Genomic DNA, 24,709 nt, shown 5'->3' on the forward strand with positions numbered 1-24,709 from the left:
GTCCTTCACTGTCTGCTAGCGATGTCCTGGTTATACATGCCTCACAAATTTTTAGCACAGGGGGTAGGATTTGAATAAAAGTGTCAGGATGATTTAGCGATAAAGCCGCTGCCGTCCTCATGACGAGCGCCCTCTCTCAGTGTGAAAATCGTTTGGCAGGCTCCCCCCCCCGAGCGTCACCCACCTCGTGCCCTTGCTGCATCCGAGCAGAGCTTCGTTAGGGGGCAGAGGCTCGGAGACGTGACATTTGGGAGTTTGTTGGTTGTGTTTATTTTTTCCGTGACACACAATCTCGCCACTATAGGAGCGAGAGGAAAACTGAGACGATAACAAGGGAACTGCAGGAAGTATATTCATGACTTCTTCTCTCCCGTTAGTTTTAAGGCTCCGGATGAACAAACCAGAAGGTTAAATGCAAAGGCCACAAACTGTTTACAACCTCGTGTCTGTGCTGTGATTGGCAGCTTAGCCGGGCGGCTCCTCAGTGCTGGGAAATGAATATTTTGTGCGATTCGAACCCACAGGCAGCGGGGACACGTCTGAGATCTGGCATTCAAGACCGACACTGCAGCTCCGCTCATTAGTCTGGTTATCACTGTTAAATGTCCCAAAACTCGTCGGAATCAGCAGAGGTCGAAGAATTTAGCAAATAGACGTTTAACTAATTGTCTGAATGTGACATCCGATTATGCAGCAGTGTGGTTCCCGGGGCTAAATTACATTAATAGGAGCCTTCCTCTGAGTTTCAGGATATTTAATTACAGATGCAGCCAACTGGGCTAAGATCTTATTAATATTATCTCCTTATTAAGTCGGAGTGAATGAGGATTGTATCCATTCCCATTGCAGACAAAAGTCGGATGGTAGTGGTCTTTTATCAGCTGTAACCTTTTGACCAGTGGAAAAGCAGCAGAAGATAATTGGGTAACTTTTGTGCTATTGTCATTAAAGTTGAAGAAGTCGGCAAATTGAGATAAACTACCGGGATCGACTAGTTTCGTGAGGCTGCGACACATTTCCACTAAATACAAAAGTCATGTGACGAAATAAATAATGCAAGACTCATGTGTGTTGTAATGTTTAAGATGTGCCAGAGCTTTCCGTCTTCCTGTGTCTCTCTATCCCTGCGACTCCTTGACACTTATACGAGCAACATATAGGTTTGTCGATGGCGCCCCCCCCCGCGTCGACGCCTACCTTATGGATCAGGTGCCGGGCGGAGGTGGGTGAGGTGCGCAGCGTTTTCCCCGAAGGAGACGGAGATGAAGGAGGGAGCGAGGGAGGGAGGGGAGAGCGAGAGACGAGGGCCATGACAGTGAGAGGGGGCCGGGTAATTTGCTCATGTCCATTCATTACCTTCATTAAAGTCTGAGAAGCAGACACATGCTCCCTGTCTGATTTATTCTGTCAATCAAGGCAATGATAGGCCGGCCTATTACTCTCCCTCCACCAATCGGGTTGTAGTTCGCGGCTTCATTACGCACTGAGTGTGAACATGGAGATTTTCCGAGGAGATGAATGACAAGCCGCAGGACGCGGACATGACTCGGAGAAATTAATGACTAACCTGGTTTACAACTTTAACTTGATGGCAGCCACAAAGAAAGCTGGGGGAAAAATAATAATCGGCTTTACATCATGAATCCACTCTCTCTCTCTCTCTCGTATTACTTCAAGTACCGCTTTTTTTGCTCTGAACTAATATACAAACGAAAATGATAATATAACCTAATAATAAGTAATTCTCCCGAAATATTAAGCCAAAGCGTCTTGATCACCCCCCGGTGGCTGGCTGCTGTAAAGATCATAACCCTAGTCTCCTCCATGTTAGTGAATGGGACATGGATCAACCTAAGTCAAAAATAATGTCTGTTCAAGTGCTCTCAAAAACACAACAGACAAAGAAAACGGATGAAAGTGGCAAAAATCAAGCTCTAAAAACAGCACCTCGACCTGTAGTGGTTTGATTATTCATGAAAGCCTTCCAGTTCCGTGTCGGACTGGGAGCAGCTAATTAGAGGCTGCAGTGCGACCCCAGTCGTGATCACACTAAAGACCAGGAGGGATCAGGGGCCAGTTTCTGGTGATTTAATGCGGCACCGTGTCCCTTTAGTGCAGCTGATGTGTGGAGGCCGGGAGGCTGAGCTGGATGTCAGGCTGCGCAGGGCAGATTGGAATCAAGGCTCTGTTGGTGGAAGACCCAGCGGTGACGGCCACGGGAGGCTAATTGGTCTTTGGCATTTAGCACATTGTAGAAGGGGCAGACGGACACATTTCCCCCCTGTGCTTTGACTTCCAGGTTTGCATAAAAGAGCAGAAACCAGCGTGAGAGGAAGCGGTGGCTCCCTATTAGTGCAATTAGATGACACTGGACATGTATAGAACAGTGCACTTGATCTTTTTGTTTTCGGTCACAATTAGCTGCAACATCTGGTCGGACTGTTTGAATGTCACCAGTCTGCAAACAGGGAAACGACTTGATTTCAAATCTATAATTTTCTGCAACTTTGAATATTCGTGACTAGGGTTGCAAAGGGGCGGAAAGTTTCCAGTAAATTTCCGGAAACTTTCCATGGGAAGTTAAGCTCGGGAATTTTGGGAATTTTGAAGAAAAAAAAAATACGCAAATTTGACGCTGAGCAATAAAAACATCATTCAAAACTCTATTTTAAAGATGTATGGAATGCAGCACACGCTGCACGTTGAATTTCAACCCTCAACTGTGCATTCTTCCATCACATGCACAGATAACTCCCAGCATCCTTCACTCTATAGCAGGGCTATTGAGGCCTGCCTGTGTGCAGGACTAGTCAGGTAAGTTTCAATGATATTACTGGGGTAAATATATTAGCATGCAGATTGAGGATTGTTCATCTGTTCATCTAGCCTTTTTCCATTAAGTTATCCATCAATTGTAAAATATGTTAACAGACGATTCCAATTGTTTGGCTAACTATTTATATCGCTAGCATTGCATTAGTGTTTTTTTACAAACTTTTTTCTCATCTTATTTTTACAGAACAATGCCACGTGCACTCTCTCATGTGTGGAGACATTTCACCCCATCCAATGAAGAAGGAAAGGCTGTGTACATTTGCGAATACTGTGCAAAGACCTATGTTAAGAATGACACAAAGATGCAGAAGCATATAGTCAAGTGCCCACAGTTTCCTCAGGGCTCAACTCAGCCTATGACAAAACAAAATGTTTATATTTATGTCTGTATATGACAAGGTTAGTATAAATTACCCACAACATTTCCAGTTAATTCCCGTTAATTCCCGTATATTCCCGTTAATTCCCATGGAAAGTTTCCAACTTTGAATATTCCCAGAATTTTGCAACCCTATATTGGACTAAGATAAGCCACGATCAAGGTTCTCGTTCGGCTGAATAGTTTTGACCAAATGTCATACAGGACTAATAGATATATCTGGTCATTATTATTATTGTTCTGTCTTTATTGATCAGCTACTTTATTTACTGCCTTATTTACTCTTGTAAGTGGATCTTCGCGGCGAAACGTTTTTCATACGATAGCACTTCAAAACTGCTGCGACAAGAAACATCTTGAACCTTGAATCTCGTGGCTCCTAGTTATATTTCCACTCTCTGACGCAAACAAAGCTGCTCACATTTCACGACAGCTCCTGTTGACGGTTTGTTGCTGAGCTGAACTTCAGTGGTGAAATCCATGTGGTGCAGTGTGGAGCTGCAGCCTGTGTTCGTCTTCAAACCAGCAAACAGCCTGTGTGTGCTGCACATTCCTTCACAAACCACACGCGGGATCTCAGAGCTGTTCGGCTTTGACCCGCTGGCATTTCTGGAGGCAGTGCAGAACACATCAACTCCCCCTGCAGCCTCCCTGCTGGGCAACAAGGATCTCACTGAGTCATGTGTGTGTGTGTGTGTGTGTGTGTGTGTGTGTACTGTAGTTTCCCCCCACTGTCGCCACGGAGCCCGTCAGCCTCAATCAGCTCACTGCAGCAGCGACCATTACATGCACGGTAACATTAATCTGCTCACGGCACAAGAGATCAGGTAGAAATTTCAAATAATGTGCGAGAACCTGTACTGTACATGTCAGAGTGCAGAGAAGAATAAATCTGGTTCAATAATGCAAAGCCTCTGGTGATGTGTTGCCTCAAACCTCCTCGGTGCCGAGCAGCTGTGGATACAATAAACAACGTGTTATGCTAAACAAAGGCTTTTTTCAAAGATTGGTTTGAGACCAATAATGTGGCTCGTGCACATGTGAGATTCTCACGCTATGCTTCAAACTGCAGGCACACGATTAGAATCATGGGTCTGACATCATGTATGCACTGTTTCATTGTAGGGGATATCATGGTGTTATGTTTTTATACAGTCATTTATACGTTTTACCTTTATGGAATACGCTTGCTTTTCTTTCAGTAATCAAGCTTTCTGCAAACTACCGATTCATGAATTTTAACAACACCCTCCATCCCTCACACACTGTTTCATCCACCGTTGCCTTCTTTCATCACAGAAAATGTCAATAAATCTGGTGAGGCTAAAAACTTGCTTTTCATCTTTTCCTCATTTACTCCAAAATATCATCAAACATTCAGTACCCGTGAGACAGGGTTGCTGATTTAGACTGTACACAGGAAGGACCGTGCATAGGAAGGATGCCATGTTGCACAGTAGTGATGGGAGAGGCGGTGGACTAGTGGCAGAAACTTGGACTATGGGCAGAAAAGGTCTCTGGTTCGTCTCTGGTTCGTCTCTGGTTCGACTCCACGGAGAAACAACAAAAAGATGAACCTGGATTGATCTGTCCAAAAATCCAAGAGGATTCTCCCTACCCTGTCTAGTGCCCCTGAGCAAGGCACCTTACTCCATCTGCTCCCCGGGCGCCGTACATGGCTGCCCACTGCTCTGTGTGTCCTGCACCAGATGGGTTAAAAGCAGAGGTTAAATTTCCCTCCTTGCATGAGTGTGCTTGTGCATGTCTGTGCATGTGTTTGGGACAAATAAATGTATCTTAATCTTAAATTAGGAGATGGTGGGATGATGAGTTCCCGCCAGTGCTGATACTCGACCAATCATGAGTCAGTCCCAGTTGTCAATCATGACATTACACAGAAAGAACTACCTTAAAAGACAGATACTAGCTGTGAGAAAAGTTGTTTGACATGTGCTTTTTGGTTTGTAACGTGTCCCGTCCACAAACATGGAAAAGAAGAGCTGGTGAACAAATGCTTTTTACAGTCTGTGGTTCAGGCCGAGGTCCATATTGACCAGTGGTGGAGGAAGTACTCAAAAAATGTACTTTAATTAAGTTAAGTACAACAACCACATTAACTTACTCTTACTTTTGCTCTTTAAAATATACACTACTATCTTACTCTTTTACTCTATTTTAGTAAAAGTTACTAAGTACTTTAAATAGGCCTACTTAAGGTATTAAAAGTACTTAGTAGATTGTAGCCTATTCATTTTACCTCTTCTTCACCATTGTTTAGAACAGTTAACCAAATCTCCTCATGTTATGATTACTTTTAAAAATAGAAAAAGAAACTACACAGACACAGACACAGCTTCTCATTACATTATAGAAAAGTTAGGCTGGACGTCAGCTCGTTCTCTCAGAGACAGAAGTTCAAACGTCATTATGTTTAATTAATGCATCATATTTTCTTGGACGGCAGCGATTCAGCCTGGAGATAAATGAGAACATAAAATTGGCTCGTACCTTAAACAAATGTAAAACTTGTTGAAAGCTAAAACTGCTCCTGAAAAATGCCTCATTCAGCCTCATTCAGCCTCCTGTAACTCATTTCTCTAATTCTCTAAATTGAAACTTGGGAAACTATAGAAAATCGTTTTAGTTTCGGAAAAGCATGGCCAATTAATCGGGTTTCTTCCGTCAAAGCGAGTTGACCTTTCCTGGGAGAGGAGCAAGATTTAACCTCTTATAAAGACATTTTCTTTCACGTGGATAAACTAAAACCAAAGAATTCAAACTGATACAAACGCATATTTTCCTTGCATTTTAATCCTATTAAAATGGATCAAACCAGTTCTCCTGTGATCACTAACGTTTTCCTTGGTCAAGTATTTTGTTTCATTAAGCCGAGACCAGCTGCCACATGTTTCCAGCTCATTAGCGGCTCACTACCTCGACATGCTCCTTAGGTTTGCAGCGAGCGACTCACAATGGCCTCGGGGGAGAATAGGTGACCAGTCCGTTTCTGCAACGGAGGTGGTGTTGCTCGCACATGAATACCAATTAGTATATGGATGCATCCATCCCATGTTAAGACCTGAAATGTGAGGCAAGATGGTGCAAACCCCAAAATGCTGCTCAATAATTCAGGCGTCTTTAGGGGATCAATATCAATATTTTGCGGTAAAGAACAAATCAGAGTTTGCCAAGCATATACATTTTTAATATCCGTCATTACAATTCCTGCCCGCTTCCACGCTATGGCTAACCTCTTACTCAGTGTCAGGCGTGGCATTGAGATTCAGCGTTTTACTGAATGTCTCGGAGAAGACATTAGCAGCAGCCAATTAGCAGCAAAGTAGATGGCGATGATTTCCATCAAGAGCAGGCTATAGAAGAGGAGAAGACGCAGCAGAGTCGATTAACATGCATTTACTGATCCACCGACAGCATCATCCCACTGAGCCCACGCAAACTCATCAATCCAGCCAAGGCTCAACACTTTCTATTGATTCGACCGCTGAAGAATGTTGTGCACTATACTGCGCTCTCGCTATTATTTGTCCCACCTGTATGAATGCATCGCAGAAACAAACGATAGAAAAGAAGTGAATAGACGTGTGTGGGAGCAGATGCCGAGGTCTCTCCGTGTCTGTGTGGCATTGGATTAAGTTGTAGAAAGAGAGCGTGTAGTTAAAACACGGTGACTGATGAATCTGACTTTCTGTTTGTTTTATAATCTAAATGTTATCAAGCCAAAGAAGTTTTTTTTAAAGCAGGTTAGAGCAGTGGGTTGAACACAAAAAAGTACCAAAAAGGGGAATCAAAACTTTCTCATCCAACTGCAACTCTGTTGCTACGTGACAGCGGTGACGCAAATCATGGAAGGCCATCTCATTCGTCCAGGAATTGGGACACAACCCGTATCACTCCTTTAATGTTCCTCTGTTCTCACACTTGCTATTTGAGGTGCATCATGCATGACACTGTGAGGACCCGGATTGTGTTGTGGACACTTCTCACCAGCAGAGGTTGGCACTTTGGCAGCCCAGAGGAAAAGGATGGGCCAACAACGAATTTACAAACCGAACGGAACAAATGTGGACAGACAAAATGCACAGAATGAGCATGAGCGGAGAGTTTGGAGCAGAAGGAATGAAGGAGAGCAGGAGGGAGTGAATATTAACCAACCTGTGTTTTTGGTCCTTTAGTTTAAAATGGACGATAAGTGAGACGGAGCTCGGGTGTATTTAGTTAAGATTAAAAAGAAGCAGTTTATCCAGGTCTGAGCTGCTGTGAATTCACGAACTGTCCTGAAATCCATCAGCAGGAGCCACAGTTGTCGACAACATCTTACCGGCCACATTTGGAAAAGATTAAACAACTGGTTTGTATGAAAGTTAAAATCCATCATCCTGATAATAAAAACCCTGATTGAGAGACAGTGGTTTTGAATACCAACCGTTGACTCCGGAAGAAGGCAGCGAGCAGAAGTGAATCACATAAAGCCGAACACACGATTCGGTACAAATCAACAGGGACTCAAGGTTGGCCTTTTGTTGGCTGTGTTTGTGAGTGCAGAACGTCAATGTCCATACTGTATACAGGGGTATTCAGAATCAGAATCAGAATCTGCTGAGGAAGTGTTTGTGATGGGACAGAAAGCTGAGTTAGTGAATGGAGCTTGTGTTGAGATACTTTTGACAATTGTGAGTGTGATGTCATTCGTGGTTTTATGCTGTTTCTGAATAGCAGTGGTGGGAACATGGGGCGCGGTGGGCTGTGTGAGAATTATGGGCCTTTTGTGACAGTCAAGGAAATCTTGAGAAACCTTGATGTGAGTCATGGACAATAATAGCGTCAATCTCATCAAATTATCCATAACTTAACGGATTGAAGTGATGTTCTGTTGTGAAATCAACTCATTTCAATTAGTGGAATTACTCCTGGAGGCAAATTTAATCCCACTGAATTAAAGAAAAATCTGGAAAATGTAGGGTTCTTCCTTGGATCAGGCCCCACCCCGTCCACAGAATTTCCCAGAATTCATTTTTTTGGGAGTCTTGAGTAATACTGCTGAGAGACAGAAAAATAAACATCAATGAAAACATGACCTACTCGGAGGAGGAAACAAAATGCCAAATATAACAGTGGAGGTAAAAATAGAGAGAAGCTTCAGGAGCTATTATGATTGACTTGTGCCATAAATCCAATAAACCGGCCGTCAGCTGAAGCATCGTTAAAGTCTCAGTGTTTCAGGGGAGTAAAGTCTTTAATGGCAGGTTTACTTTGAAAGAACTGTGTTTTCTGGCTTCTTGAAAATAAACTGGGACACTTGCCCCCTCATACCCAAAATGATTGATATTTCAGCCTCATTCTAAAAAGAGGATTTCACATTTCATAGTCAGGCTCTTTAATTAGAATTAGGTGTTGATGAAGAAGCTGCTTGTTAGTGCCTGCCACCGTGTCTCAGTGAACCTGTTGTGGACTGAGAGGAATGTCTCCAACAAACACACAAACCTCCCTCAGATTCATGGAAATATTGACGTGTTTCCATAGCTACTCTGAACCCCTTTCTGCAGAAATGAAAACAGTTCTGGGAACAGATGCAGAAGCATTAACGAATCCTCACAGTCACAAAGGGAAGTTATGATGCTCACTGATGCTCAAGGACTGTTCTCCTTGTGTGTGTGTGTGTGTGTGTGTGTGTGTGTGTGTGTGTGTGTGTGTGTGTGTGTGTGTGTGTATGTGTGCGTGTGTGCGTGTGTGTGTGTGTGTGTGTGTGTGTGTGTGTGTGTGTGTGTGTGTGTGTGTGAGACGGTGGAGGAGATAAAATCTAAATTTATACACTTCGGTCAACATCATCACAGCTGGGATCAACACGCTCCATCATGGTTAAAGTGGGCCTGTCAGATTTAATACTTTATCACATGCTACTAAAAAGCCTAACGCTTTTTGAGTCAACTCAATTCCGTTTACTTTTCATGTTGCTTAGCGCCTCAGTTATCTTTCATGGAGGCCGCTGTTTCAGCAAGTGCCACAAAACATGTTAATGCATAAACTTTATATGAAGATGGACGATTATGACAGCTCCGCAAGAGTGAGGGCCAAACCTGGATGAGATCATCTTGATCGCAACTTCATGATTGACAGCTGAGACTGATTCGTGATTGGTTGAGGACTCCATTACCACTGCTGTAGAGACTGTTTCCAATTTACATCAAAAGGGAAAAATGGCAGCGTCGGTATCTGTGATATTTTGGCTTAGTTTTTGTACGAAAGGAGGTTGTGTAGACGTTTCGTCCATTTTTTAAATACAGTTCATGGTTAATGTGTGAGTGACAAAGCCCTCTATTGGTCATAGTACGTATGACAGGCACATAGGATGAAGTCGGCAGATGTTCATAAAAAAGTCTGTGTAGGGATGTTTTATTTTCAGTATGATTGTCCCGTAACTTTAACCACGGCTTTAATCATCTAGTCTGGGCGACAAAGGTCCTTTAACCTAAAAGAAGCATTTTAACCCCAAACTGGGATCTTTCCCTAAAATTAATCAGGTTATTTTAAAACAAGTGATGTCGTTGAACAGGGCGGTCACAAGCCCATCACACTGTTTGCAGATGATTCTAATCAAGACTGAACAACAAAATACCTTTAGACTTATTAAAGACACAAAAAAATGGAAACAGCTGTTCTCAGTGAAGCTCTATTGCAGCTCGGGAAATCTGTCTGTGCCCTGGTGGGCCTCATTATCTTCACAGACCCCTGATGCATGTTTCCTCACACACATCTCCAGCCTGGATAAGTGCCTCGGCGGAGTCAGTGTGGCCGACGCTCAGCCGTAAATCTGAAGATTCAGAGCTGCTGATTGTGCCGAAATCTAAGTGCGGATGACATCAGCCCCTGCAGTTGTGGAAATAGGCTGCTGTCCTTATTGTACACTGTGTGATGCTCACCGGGTTTCTATTTGTTTTTCAAAAATAATAAGAAAGAAGAAACATGTCTTTATTATCTCCGTCTAGAAGGTGATGTTTTTACCTGCATTTGTGGGTTTTTCTGTTAGTTTGGAGGATAACACAAAAACTTTTGGATGGATTTCCACAAAACTTAGTGAACGAACGAGGTGTGGGTCAAGAAAGAATCTATTAAACTTTTTGCAGATCTGGATCAGGGGGCAGATCGAGGAACTTCTTTCCTCCCACATTCCTTTATTTCTCAGAAAATAATGAATATATTGATGTAGATATTGATGATGTATTCATATGAATTAGTCATGTTTGGTGCAGACCCAAAAATCAGGATCTAGTTCATTTGAATGTGGTCTCATCAGGGGACTGTTGTTGCCATGGCGGAGGAATGCTCTCTCTAAATGCTCTTCTGGTTTAATATGTTTCAGTTTCTTGTGACGTCTGGTAGCCACAGCACATTCATCTCTAACATGTAAATATTGATGCCGCTCTACCAGTTCCTTGTCTGGTTCCCTGTTCATACCCGTGACCAAAGGCCAATAATCTGACCCTCACCTGAATATTTTATACTTGTTTGTGCTTCCTCTTCGAGGGCTTTGAAGAGATTTGTCCGGGGAACGCCCCTCATGCATTATACACGAGGCGCGCTCCCCATGGATTTAGCTGCTGTTTAATCTCAGTGGTGTCACGATATTTTCCCACGTCAAAGTCACCGTCATTACTCCCCCAGCTTCAGCTGTCACACGGAATTACCCGCTTCGCCCTGCGCCAGCTGAGGTGAGTTCAGGGGTACGGTGGAAACAAGCAGCAACGAGTAGGACTTTAAGGCCCTGGACACTTGAGCATCTCATTGCAACAGTTTAAGAAGCACAGCAATACTTCTTAACCTAAATATTAATTAATTGTGAGGGGAAAGGTCAAAATACATGGTCTCCATTTGGGAAATACAGAATATGACTTACTAAATGTGTATGTATGGACAATGACAGCAGCTGGCAGTCGGCCATGACAGTATGGTGGTCACATCCTGACACAGTGAACAAAGTCATAACAGCATCGACCGCCCACAGCTCGGCTAATTGGCTCCTTGAATATTTTATATCAGACATTAGTTATGAGATCAAAATGAGCCTATTTGCCCATAATGACCCCCAATAAGATAGAAGAAGGTCTGACGACCGGGGCACTCTCGGAGCAGCGAGGGAGTGCTCGCACCGCTAATGACACTCACATGTCCATCAGCAGAGGCCGGGTGCGGCGGTCACCATCAAACCACGGCGGTCAGAAGAAACTCTAAAGAGGAAGCTGCGATCGATTTTATTTCTTTTTAGATTAAAACTGGAGAGTGAGTGAAACGTGTTCCCTGTAATTTAACTTATTTTAGATTCAGTCACCACATTATTCACGCAGGTGGACGATGGTCAGCAGTGAAGGAAACTCTCACTTCACTAAGGTAGAAAACAAATACTCCATTACACATAGTACAGATGTATAACTCACAAAATGTACCAAATAATCAGATAAAAAAGTAAAAAAACATCTTTTCTCATATTCATTTCACAAACTTAATGTCACAAACTAAATAGTAGAATATTTCAATTTAAGGCAGTAGAAGCTTAAAGCTGTCCGTATTTTGTTCTTGTGTGTTCTTCTGTGTGTTCTTCCTGTTTGTGTGTGCCTGTGTCCGAAATCACTCACTAATCACCATACCCTATATAGTGCAATCATTGCTTCTCACAATGCATCATGAAAAATGCTGTTCAACCGAGGGTCACTAAACGAGTATTGTATAGCGTCATGCCTTGTGCTTGCATCGGAATGACCATAGGAGAGATGGCGGAAGGAACAGCCTTCGAAATGGAACGGTCAATTTGCGCCGCTGTGATGTTATCAGTCTTCATATGGAAGTAGTGGGCCCCTGAACTGGGACACAGCTGTGGTTTTTATCAACCGTAAAATTTGTTTCTAGATGAATAAGTTAAAAATAGAAAGTAAATAATGATTTAGTCTTGTTCTTTGACCAACTCCAGGGAAATAACTGGCTCTTAAGCCGCTAAATGGTCCAGCTACTTGCTAATCGTGTGATGGTGCTGTGTATTACTTGGATATTCATCGGTAATGAGGTGGGAGGGAGACACCGAACCACCTCTTTATCAGACATAAAAACTAAATAAGACCTGAGAGCTGAGAGGAATCACGACTGGCTCCTTACTCACTACATATAAGGTTATTCCATCTATATAATACGAAAAAATTAATCAGAGCAGCTTTAATTAACGCGCATGAAGACATGTGTTTATTCTACTCATCTCATCCAGGCGATCAGATAAACAAACATCTCCTTGTTAGTCATTTGACTTTTCATTGACTCTCAAACAAGCCACACATGTTCATGCTGTTATTTTATTACAAACAGGAAATTTGAAAGCGTCCCATGTTTGCCTATATTAATATGACAGGGTCAGTAGCTGTAATATAAGTGTAATTACTTCTATACCTCACAACAATAAGAGAAGTGTCTGTGCTAAAAAAAAGTGGTGAAACTGCCTCAGCGACTACACAAGGTTGCCGGTGGATTATTTCTCTTTAAAAAGAAAACTCATCCTCACGTCTCTTCTTTTTGAAATCACACGCTTGCTATGAAACACGAGTGCAAGACAAGTCCAAACCTTTAGATGCGTCATTCTCATCCAAATATAGTTTACACATACTCAGAAATAAAAAAATTAAATAAAAAAAAACGAGCTTCCTGTCAGTCTTGCCCCTGGCGTTTCAAAGGAGATGAAAGTGCGGCATGGCAGAAATGTCAATGTTTACTAAATATTTCATCTACTTGATGCGACCACTGAATAGTCATGGAGCGGGTATTACATCTCAGAAGTAAAACCTACGACCAAATTAGCAGTTTGTATTTCCATATCAAAAGCCGTTGTACACAGGACTTTGTGTGGGTTTGGAGACAGTGGAAGACAAAGTGGAGGCAAACAGGGAAAATGTACGTGTGTGTGTTTGATCTCCGGGTGATTGCTATGCAGTGTGATAAAGCTGCGAAGACCTGAATTGAAGCAGCATCGTCATCCTGTGACATGTGACATCTGGAAAAATTGTGGATGTAACAGGTTTTATATTAAAATGAATGCATCGGGGATCACACCTGTCTCTTGCTCTGCATAGACACAAATCTATTCCTCAAGGACTGTTCCTTTAGGTGTGTGTTTTTGGGGGGGTTATTGTTTATCTCTATATTTACCTGAGCCACGAAGAATATGCTTTACCCTGTTTGTTTGTTTGTTTGTCAGAATGACACAAAAACTGCTGAACAAATTTCCATGAAACTTGGTTGAAGGATGAAACATGGGCCAAAAAGAGATTTTAAAAACTGAAGCTTTTCATATGGTGGAGTTTTACTTGTGGGACTTTGCTGATTTTAGCTAGCTCCGGCTAATGCTACATTACCGGGAATCACTTTTTTGTAGCAGCTTTAAAACCGAATTTGCCAGTGGCAGAGAAGCATTACGGCTGTTTTGGAGCAGCAAAGACGAAATAATTCCCGGGTAAATAAAACTGCAGTTTTATGTGCGTCTAACAAATTTAAAGACAAGGTACCAGAACACGACAAATGCATTTCCTTCTACATGCATGTCCACAGATTAACACTCTGCCTCCTCCCTGCACATGTTGCTTTGCTCTGACAATGATCTTTATCAACCTATTCTACGTCACAACTGTTGAGTCACTGCAACATAAAACTGGAAACTTTGGACTTCTGTTCGATAGAGAGTTTAATATCTGTCACTGAAAAACGGTCGTCGGCCGAGCTTGGCTCCATTTAATGGCGTGCGGTCACTTAGTGAAAGCTTTATAAATACTTAATAAGTGGGGTTAAGTGACCTATTTATCATATATCGTGAAGCATTACCGCCACAGTATTGATTTCTAATGGTCTTGTTGGCTGAGTGATGCTCAGACGTTGTCAAAGCAGTAATTGTTTTTCAACAATTCTCGCAAATAGTAGCTGGGAATTCAATAGGTATTGATTTTCAATTTAAGTGTATAATAAGTTGTATCACAGAGAGCTCGCACTAACTTACACGGTGTCAGTAAATAAAAAGACAGTTTTTGATTTCTCACAGATTACGTTAGCAACCCCCCCCTCTGCAAACCATTTATTGGACTTTCTTGTCTCTGATTAATTATGAAATACTTTAAACCTTTTACAAACAAAAATTACGTCATTTACTGATAAAAAAAATCTAGGACAGTTTGCATCTGAATCTAAGTCACTGCTGCTCCTTTGCTTTCTTGTTTCTCAGACTCTGCTATTTTTACTGCCTGTGGTCGGCTCCGATTTTGTTCTCTTCTCTCCTGCTTTTATATTTTGGGGTTTTGATGTTTTATTTTCCCGTGAAGATCTTCGAGCTACACTCGTGCTCAAAGATCAAATATATCAACCAACCACTCCAAGAACAACTAGCCTGGATATGACCCTTCAAATTTCATGTGATCCATTGTTAAAAGATATACATTAGTTGATTTAAATATGTTTGTATCAATGGCCACTTGTGTGCATGGACATAGAGGAAGGTACACTACAGGATCTGACATGTTTTATTAGTTAGGCAACACTTCTGTGATATCATTTCTCACTTCCCCCAAAACACATCATAATTATTTCACAGATGTTTAGAATGTTGCTGTATGATCTTTGCAACCAGGGAGTCAGATTCCCACTCTCCTTGCAAAGCAGCAGCCATAATGAGTGTGTCAGTGTGTGTACGTGTAGCGTATCAGAGCTGTCACTGATTGCTGACACGTTGTGCAAACAGAGGGCAGAGTTGGTCCAAAGGAGAAGGAGCTGAGGTCTGGTGCGAGCTCCGGCTGTCAGCGAGAAGATGTGACCTCACAGCGGAGAAACCTGCAGAAACAGAGGAGCTGCCTCTGCAGAGCTCCGCTGCAGAACGTGATCGTTGCTGGGAGAGCTTGTTTTTGTTAGTTTTTTTCACGCCAAGAAACCACCCGGGGGGATACAACTCAGCCTGGTGGTTTTTAATTGCGCCCGCCACCATAGTGAAGCTTTAATTGTGAAACTCATTGTGCTGGTTTGTTGCTCCATCTTTTAGCGAGAGGTGTTGGATTCAAAGATATGCTAATGCCATCATTGGGTTTGAAATAAAAACTGGGGTACGACTCTGCAGCCTCGTGAATTAAAATGCTCAACAAATGGCCCAGTTATCCAGAAGATGTGGGACAATAGTGATGTATTTTTATGGCACTGTAGCCATGGGAGCACGTGGTGAAAAGGTTCCAACATGGAGGGGGCCTGAGCTTTATAATAAAAAAGTTGAACCACTTACAGGCAACATAAACGTTACCAAACATCTCAAGTTAACATTACACTTAACTCTGGTTGCAGCACACTCACATTGCTCTGGGAGCACGTGTTGTTAGCCTACAGTTAGCTCATAGCTACCTCAAACCAGGGTCGACACAACTACAAAATAACTAAAGCTAATCATTCAAAAGTGTGTCCGTATTTCACGGGAGAGGATTTTGAATCCAGGACTTACAGCAAATATTTGAAAAGAGGTGCATAGTGTTTGATTGCTTGCATGAGCAGTAATGTTTAGTTTGATTCAGCAACAATATTGGCAAAACCCCAAATGATACCCAACCCTAGTGGGGAAGCAGGTTAAACCTTTACGACTGTCTTGTATCGAGTCAGCCTTCGACTTAGACTCGCATACATTTACACACGGTGACATATGTGGAGTGTCCCTCTTAGCAAACCTCTCAACTGTGATCTCTCTGGAGACGGACCGTTTCAAATTTCATAATCCCACTGTTTGCATGTATGAGCATGACCATGGCCGAGCGTGAGCGAGAGCCGGTGCTCGCCACGTCTCAATGATTGTCCACGAGTCTCTCAAAGAAAAAAGCAATTTAGTTCTTTGATAGTCTGGAACATAATGAATTAAGTGTGTTGAGAAATTTGAAGTTTTGATGAAAAGATATGGAATTCATGATTATGTGAGTATAAAGATAGATTGGGCCGGTTCAATGAGATTCTTAAAGACTTTTGATACTGACCTGGCTGCACTCTCTGTTCTTTGTCCTCTGTGGTTACTTCATTATCAGGGAAGCTCTTCCTTTAGACAAGCACCTAGGTCTTGTGCAAGTGTGAGTGTGCACATGTATTTGGTCGCCTGGAGGATTTATAGAGCTTTAAAGATTTAATGCAGCTGAAATCCATAACTTGCTTCAGGCTGTTACACCACAGTTACTGAAGGATTCGCTAATATAATTCAAACAAACACAAAACTAAAAACCAAGAGAAATCAATGATGTCCAACATCAAGGACAGAGACAGAGCTTCTGACGACATCAGTGCAGAATGAGAGGAATTCTTTTGGTCGCAGCAGGTAGCTTCCGCAGCTGCTATTTTTGTCTGAACAAGGAAGAAGCACCTTGTTTCTGTGTCGTGTTGGTTTAACTTGGCTTTAATTGCTGATATCGCTTTCCCACTCCTGCTTGCGTTTGTTTGCTTTCTCTCCATGTGGTAGTGTGTAGGTGGGAAACGCAAATGTCACCAGTGACACGGTGTAGCTCATATAGCACTAAACACACACACACACACAAACACACACACTCATACACACACACAGGCTTATACTGTACATATGCTGTGATATAACTCCAACTGAACAGTGTACGACAGCAGCGATGCGAGAGGAGACGTAGTATTTCTATGTTTCTATAGGTTCTTGCTCACCAGTCATCCCAGCATTTACCATACACCCTTGACACAGTGTTCTTTGTCTTGTGTTACTGATTTGTGGTCTGAGCAGCTTTAAAGAAACATTCACCTGCCAATTTATCTTCTGGTTGGGCAGTGAAAATGCACAGGGAGGAACCTGGGGGACGGACAGGAGATGGGATTACTGAGGCTTTGAGCCTGGTGTTGACCTGGAGCTTGAGATTCTGAAAATGTGAAATGAAAAAACACCCGATGGACAGTCAGATCTGAAAGCAAGGAAATATTGATAGTTTCTCAAAGGCAGTTGAAATTTGTGTTAATTTCTTCACTTATGGGTCACTCACATCATCGATGCACTCATAACATTTGGTTACACTGCATTGTGTGAGCGGGAGGCTAAATATAGAGTGTTAATTAACCAAGCTCTCACTCCTGCGATAGTGGTTCCTGCAGTTTGATTTGTTTGTGACGCCTCCCTCTTTGTCTGCCAGCGATCTCATTGTGCATTTAAGTGTGTGAGTGTAGTAAAAATCTAAATGTGTTAAGGTCAAAATGGATCTGTCACAAAATCCGATGACTATCGAGGACTCGTTTAGCTTTTATCCTCTGTGACGCATAATGAAGGAATTATCATTCTGTTTTAGTTTTTTTCACCTTGGTGCGACGATGTGTTGATTGATTGTCACCTAGCAACACTGTGTCCTAGGCATCTGGTGGCTAACGGCTGTGTCACTTTGCTTTGTCCCATTAAAGCCTGGACAACGTAAATTAACATACGATCAAATACTCCATGTTAATATCAAGGTTCACAGTCTGGCATTCACTGTGAGTGTGTAAATATTTGAGTCATTGGTAAAAATCTGGGTCTGTATCATAGGCTGTAAATAAAGATGGATGATATGACGGCTCCCCAAAAGTGAAGCCAAAGTGTCTGGCTGCAGGTTAGGTCATAAATCATTCCTACTCCATGTCAGTGGATGAAAACAAACCAAAAAGTCAAAGTACACGTTAAATAATTTCCTTTCAGTGATGGTTCCTGTATCTTTTTGGTCGTTCTTATCACATGGATGTTTGTCATATGGTTAGTTTATTTTCAATATATTGATTACATTCTTACCTGATTTTTTGTATATTTTTGTCAAGATTCTTTTCACTTGACTATATTATGTCAGTGTAGAAATTAAGTGGAAAACCTTGCGTGACAAAGACATGGGATTATAAATAAGATCCATGTTAATTGTTTGAAACCTTGCACACCTCATCTCACGTTATCTATTCCTTGCTGATGACTCTACGCTCCGTGCTGTGCTAACAATCACACAAGAGTCAGAACTGTACTGATCAAGGTGTAATTTGTCTTAAAAACTGCAAAAACAGTCAGAGCTGCAGTTGATGTTCAGTATTTTTACTTATTCACAGGCTGTCACACTGCTTATTCACTCCTAAAGGAAGTGGGAACGTCAGGTTTAAGGCCGGTACCGTTTTCTCAGTGGATAGATGCCGTTTATTCCTTGGAGCTTCTACTCCTCTGCAATTCAATGAATTCTGTCAAACCCTTGTCTTGTGCACTTTGATAACTTTTTCAGCCAAAACCCTTTCGACAGTGGATCCGTCCCTCTGATGGCACTACAGTGAGTTGCAGGTTGAGCGGAGTTGCTACTTGATCTCCTCTTCCTCCCAGGAGATACGGAGCAATGTCTGCCTCCATCTGTTTTCGTCTCTGCTAACCCCACTGGTTGATGAATAAACAAACAATCACCGGATTTGTCTAGGCTGTGTAATATAAGTGACAAATCCCCTAAATCCCGAGACGTTTGTTCTCATCTGTCAACAGTGAAATGTTATGAGTATCAGTCATCCCGCTGCCTGTCCATGAACCTTTGAGCAGCTACTTTACTTATAAAACACGACAGCACCCCCCCCCCCACCCCCGATGAAAACAGGAGATACAGTGAAGCTTATTGGAGCTAAACTCAGAAGCTTCATGAATATCACCATTATGTTTGGTTATTGTATTTCCCTCATGACTTGTACTCAACACAGGTGGCCTCTGGGGTTTTAAAATGTTAGTAAAGGTTCAACTCATCTTCACAGAGATTCCACAGGAAATGAATTCGCTCTGTTGCAGCTGCTGATATCAGGAAGTCTATCATTTTTATTTATCTCCTGGTTAAGAACTGATGTAGGAAAATTGGTTTCAAGTCCTGTAGAGTAAAAAAAAACGCACTGACTAATTTATTCTTTATGATTAAGCCGTTGTTATTCCGGTTTTCATTTAATCACCTGCGTACATCTACAGGAAGTCAAGGCAGTATTTTCCTTTTCATTAATTTCATTGTTTATCCACATAATTTCGATTTGTGGCACAGTGCAGTTTATCTTCATATGAGTGGTTTCCTACCACGATAACGGATCATTTATCGAAAATAGTGTCAGTTTGAGATGTTTTGCAAACAAGTGTCAAATGACTTTTACTGTGGACCCTACAATCCCCCTCCAGCCTCTACGCACACACTCATTAGTGAGATGTTATTTAGAGACTAAGCGTATATGCTTTCACTCACCTCTCCGTCTTCCCCTGAATCCTCCTGAGACCGAGGGGGGTTTCACTGTTCCGGCAGTTTTGTCCCGTCAATAGATGTTCATTAAGATCCAATTGCAATGTTTTGATGTGTTTTTGTTTTCTGCAACTAACGAGCACAATTAAAATGTATTCAGTGATTCAATACCATTGTCTCTGTGGACCTTTAAAGCATTTTGGCCAAAAACACTAATTAGTGTCAGATTTCCACTGTAGATTAATTTACTTCTCTTCCCTTTATCACGCGCACAGACAGGCTCTGGTCTCTCTAATGAGGCCTGTCTAGGTCTGCGGGAGAAAAGAGGAGAGGAAGTACAGGTGGCAGCTCTCTAATTATGTCCCCAGTGGATGACTACATTACCCAGGTACCCCAGTCCTCTGACAGGTGGGTGGGTGGATTGGAGAGAGACCATCACTGGGATAAGTGACAATCTTAATAAATCATTTCCTCAGTCATTCCATTAGGGAAGTGAGTGGGAGTGAGTTTCATCAAGAGGCTGCACTTTCGTGGTCTCTTCACAGTGTAATTATTTTATATGTCTTAGGAGGCGATGAGGGGGGATATGAGCTGCTTCCCCCAACTGTGATTTGACCATTGCTGTTCTACCCAGACTGCACCGCGACAGAGAGCCGATGATTAAGTAGGTTCTACGTAGTTCTACGACACATTGCCCAATGACTCAGCAGTTGTTGAAATGAACCAAATGTTTTCTGTACAATGGGAATCAATGCAAACTACCATTTTGTGGACTTCAAGTGGCAATTTGTCTCCAGATTTGAGGTAAATTGGATATTGCACAGCAGCAGGTATGCTAGAAATCTTAGCGTATTTGTTTAAAATGGAACTTCTGAAATGGTAACAAAACTCCTTGGCTAAAATCCACTTTGCAAGTATTTCTCCACCGCTGGATTGTATCGTCTCCACATTGCCTTCATCCCCTGGCCTCTCCTGTTGTTTGAGTAAACAGTAGTTGTCAATTTGCACCGGTCATGGGAGCAGGCTGAAGCCTCCTTGGCAGTGACTTGTGTGGAGGGAGACAGTCCCATCTGTTCCCTGTCCACAGGGGATGTCGGGTTAGCCAGACAGTCTCCACCAGCACCTACCCTTTTCCTCTCCTCCTTAACACCCAGAGAGAGGATAATGAGAACGGGGAGAAGGTGCGCCACACATCACCGGGCAACATTTGTGTCTGAGATGCCGTCTCGTCCTCTTTCCTCTCGACACTGGGTCACAGCTGGTCACGTGTAATCTGGGCAACCTGGAACAATTCCTCAAATAGAGATGAGCAGCTTGACACATGTCTCAGTGACTGAGATGCTGACAGCACTGCTCATACTTTTTGGAATTTGTGTGAGCTGTCCCTTAAATCAACTGGGCCTAAAAACTGACAAGATAATCCATCTGCTGCAGGTTTTCTTGCATTTTCGAAACAATACGTATGCTGAAAATTTGACCCTTATAAACAAAGATGTTAATAAAGTTATTTACAGTGCGATAGCAAAATATTGCAGCTCACTTGTTGTACTGTCTGTATTTTGGATCGCTTGCTTCTTTCACAAGCAGTAAAATGCAGGCAGGCCAAAACACAGCTTGAAATATTTAATTAAACTTATTTAATCAAAAGAGGAATCTGGAAGAGGACTTGTTGTTTTGTTATTTCTACCCTCTTCACCAGAGCCAGTTAATCAGAGCAGAGATGTCAAACTCACTTCTCTGTCGAGAGTCAATCATTTCTCCTCTGAGAGGAGCTTGGAGGAGCTGTAAACAATTCCTAAATTGAGACTAAAAGAGGCCGTGGTGATTTGTGTTTCACCCCAACTGGATGACGTCGTTCATTGCGTCCCCGCCTGCACCCCTTGACCCGCTGACAGGGGACAAATGTTAATACCTCATTCAGATTTCCACTCAGCATTAGATCATTTATATCAGCCTGTAACAACAAACACTTTGTGACAGACTTCATTGTCGGGCAAGGATGTCGCCCGCTGTGAACTGGCCAGGGACCGGAGGCTTCAAAAATGTCACAACTTCAACGGCGTGACCAGATGTTCCCGGTGACCGTCTCGTATTTTTAGTGTAACAGATGAGATCTGGCATCGCACAGAAGATGCTGAGACGTACTCAGGGACACACCCACACACGAGGCACCGGAAAAGTCTCGCTGTCTGAAAATGAGATTCCCCTCATTCTGCCTGCAGAACACAATGTGCTGAGATTTGCATGTGTGAATGAGAGTGGTTTCCCCTCGTACGCCTCAGTTATATTATATTCTCATTCCTTTATCACTCTGCAATATTAGTGTTGCACAAAAAACGTCATACATTGGTCTTACTTTTCAATATCTCACTCTGTTCTGCTAAACATTCATGTTTGCAGAGTTTGCTTGATTGCGTTCCCGCCCATAATCACATTAAACAAAAGGAAAAGCAGCCAGAGTACACCCCAGCTCGTTCCTCGAGGGCAGACTGAAATTACAATATGTAGCAGGTCAACGTTGTCCTTTTGAGACCCGGGTCAGACTGTTATTAGAATATTGATTCAGACAGAAAATGAACTTGGGTGAGCCTGGCACCGAGATTATTCGGAGGATATTATATCACAAAAAAATAAAAAAACAGCCTGAGCGAGTTCATAGCAGGATTTAAGTTTTAATTTTGCTCATCAGAAATAGTGTAGCTCACACGTTCAGACACCAAAGGGGGGGAAATACCTAGTATACCAACAAAGCTGTATAGTCATTCATATCCAGAACATGTTACATTAACACTAAATTCAAACATTGTGGGGAATATTTTTGTTTCTCTCAGATTAAACATTTTAGTTGAGGAAGAAATCTATTGACATATTCAAAGATTTATAAAATAGAAATTCAGAAAGCAGGAAGAAGGATTTTCATAACATTCATAGTGCAATGAAAGTTTCTACCACATTTTCTCTTTTGACTTTGTATTGGCTGAAAGCTCAGAAACAAGTGGTGTATTGCTGTTATTCAAAAGAGATTCCTTTCATTGTGTAACAATAAAATCTGTCCTTTACAGTGTTTAATAAGACACGTAAAAGCCCCCTGTTCACATTTTAATCGTGCTCCATGAATCTCGCCTGTAAAATGAATATTACATTCTGTAGAAATTGTCTGGAATTATGTAAATTGCAGCATAAAAAGCTCTCTCCATGTTCACCATCTTTGTGCCTTTCTTATATGTGAGAAGTTCATGAATAACTGCAGACAGGTGAGTGTGAAAGAGGTGCAAATTTGTTTTTCCTGCGAGTGTGAGAGCTGCTCAGGGTTCATTTATTTACACTCGTTCATTGTTTCACCCGCAACTCCCCGTGGTTGTCACACACTCCTGCACCTGCCTATGTGCATACTCACCAACACACAGACAAACACTGTTGTCCATGATTTCAGAGGACATTACAGGACCCTAACTTTATCCCAGAACCTTAAAACATGACTTCATTTGACTAACGTCCTCATAAGGAAGACATGTCCTTGTAATGCAAGTTTGTAGCCGGTGTCCCCACAAGGTGGACAACACCAGGACCACACACCCATACAAAGGGTGTAAACCAGCCCAGAGGACAGAGGGGCAGTGAAGACACAGGACAACTGAAGCTTTGAGTCACTCTCCACCTCAAGTCTCTCAGTTTCCTGCTGATCCTTGGTACCTGATGGGGCCGCCTGACTGTTTGATGTGTCTGACAGCGGTACAGAGAACACCACACCCTGCAGTTCCGATCTGGTCTAATCATGGACCCACCGCCGCGCACTCCTGCCGATCCGCATCCTGTCACCTGCAGGGGAAAAGGTCAATCCAGGTAACATCACAGCTCACAAGGCAGCTAACTCACGATGATTTGTCCCAAACAAACATGGCTGCAGCGACACTCCACCCTACTTCCATCTCTCTGTGGGTTTTACCAAAAACCACGCCCTCACACGGAGCTGGATCGTAGCCACTGTGAGTGCGGAGGTGTTGTCACAAACAGTTCCTCTAATGGTGCTGGGAAGCTCATCTGTGGTTCAGTTCACTTCTGGTTACAAAAGGATTTTAGAGTGAAAGCTTTTGCAGGGTGGGACTGATTGAAAGTGGAGTATTCTATTAAAAATAAAAGGCGAAACTGTACTGTTTGATGAAGTAATCTGTCCGACAAAATGTCCTAAAACAAATAACTATTTAAATATAGTTTAGTTAAATAATGTTTACTTATCACAAACTATGAAATTTTCCAAAACAAGATACTTTCTTGATCCCATACAGGACGACCGAGATGCAACTTTTAAATATATAGTATATAAATCTACCATGTTGAAGAAATGTCTCCACTCTTCCTGAGCTACAAATCCACTCACACTGCATTTCTACACTTTAATCATTTGCTATTCTACCCCATTGTCTTCTGGAGCCGTCATAAAGTAACATAATTAGAGTTAATACCACAATTGTTACTGTGTTCAAGGAGGGGGAGGTGTTTTCAATCAGATCTGTGACAGAGCTCTTATTGTTAAATTTCTGATTTAAAGTGTCTTTTTCTTCATTATGACCTCATTTATGACTAAAGACACTTCAGTGAAGCGCTCCAGCATCCGTATTACAGCGATCCGGAGGACAAATGGAAATGTTTGGTCGCTCCATCAGCATCTTTCATCTCTGTGTTTAAATGGAGACAGGTTCAAAGAAAAATATGGATAATAAGATGCTACTTTTGAGAGTTTTTTCAACCCTAATGCAAAGAGAAACGCAGAGAGAACACAAGAGTTAATCAAACACCTGAGGTTACGAATCTTTGCACAAGTTCGCACTGCTAAACTAATATGAAAGCATATATTTCTCAACATATCTCCGATTCAGTGCATACTGAGAAACCCTCATCTGAGAACAAAACAATAAAACATTATGAAAGCGTAATTTGCACATGTCTGTGGGCAGAAGAGATTAAAAAAGGTATTTTTAATGCGCAATGAAGAATCATGGTTTAGTCCCTGGGGTCTCTGAGAGGAGCGTGAAGGCATCTAGAGTGAGACTGAGGTGGTAAAATGTTCTTCAAATAGAGGGAGCAGCCTGGGTGACAGGAGAGATTAGATTAGCGTGATCGAGGCTATTGATATCGCCACGGTTGTCCCCGGGGAAATGGTACGAGAGGTTTAATTCACAGTCTTCTCATGATCAAGAGAGGTAGGAGCTGTAGGAGCAGGAGAAAATGAGAC

Source organism: Limanda limanda, chromosome 20 (genome assembly GCF_963576545.1).
Source record: "Limanda limanda chromosome 20, fLimLim1.1, whole genome shotgun sequence".
Classification (NCBI taxonomy): Eukaryota; Metazoa; Chordata; class Actinopteri; order Pleuronectiformes; family Pleuronectidae; genus Limanda; species Limanda limanda.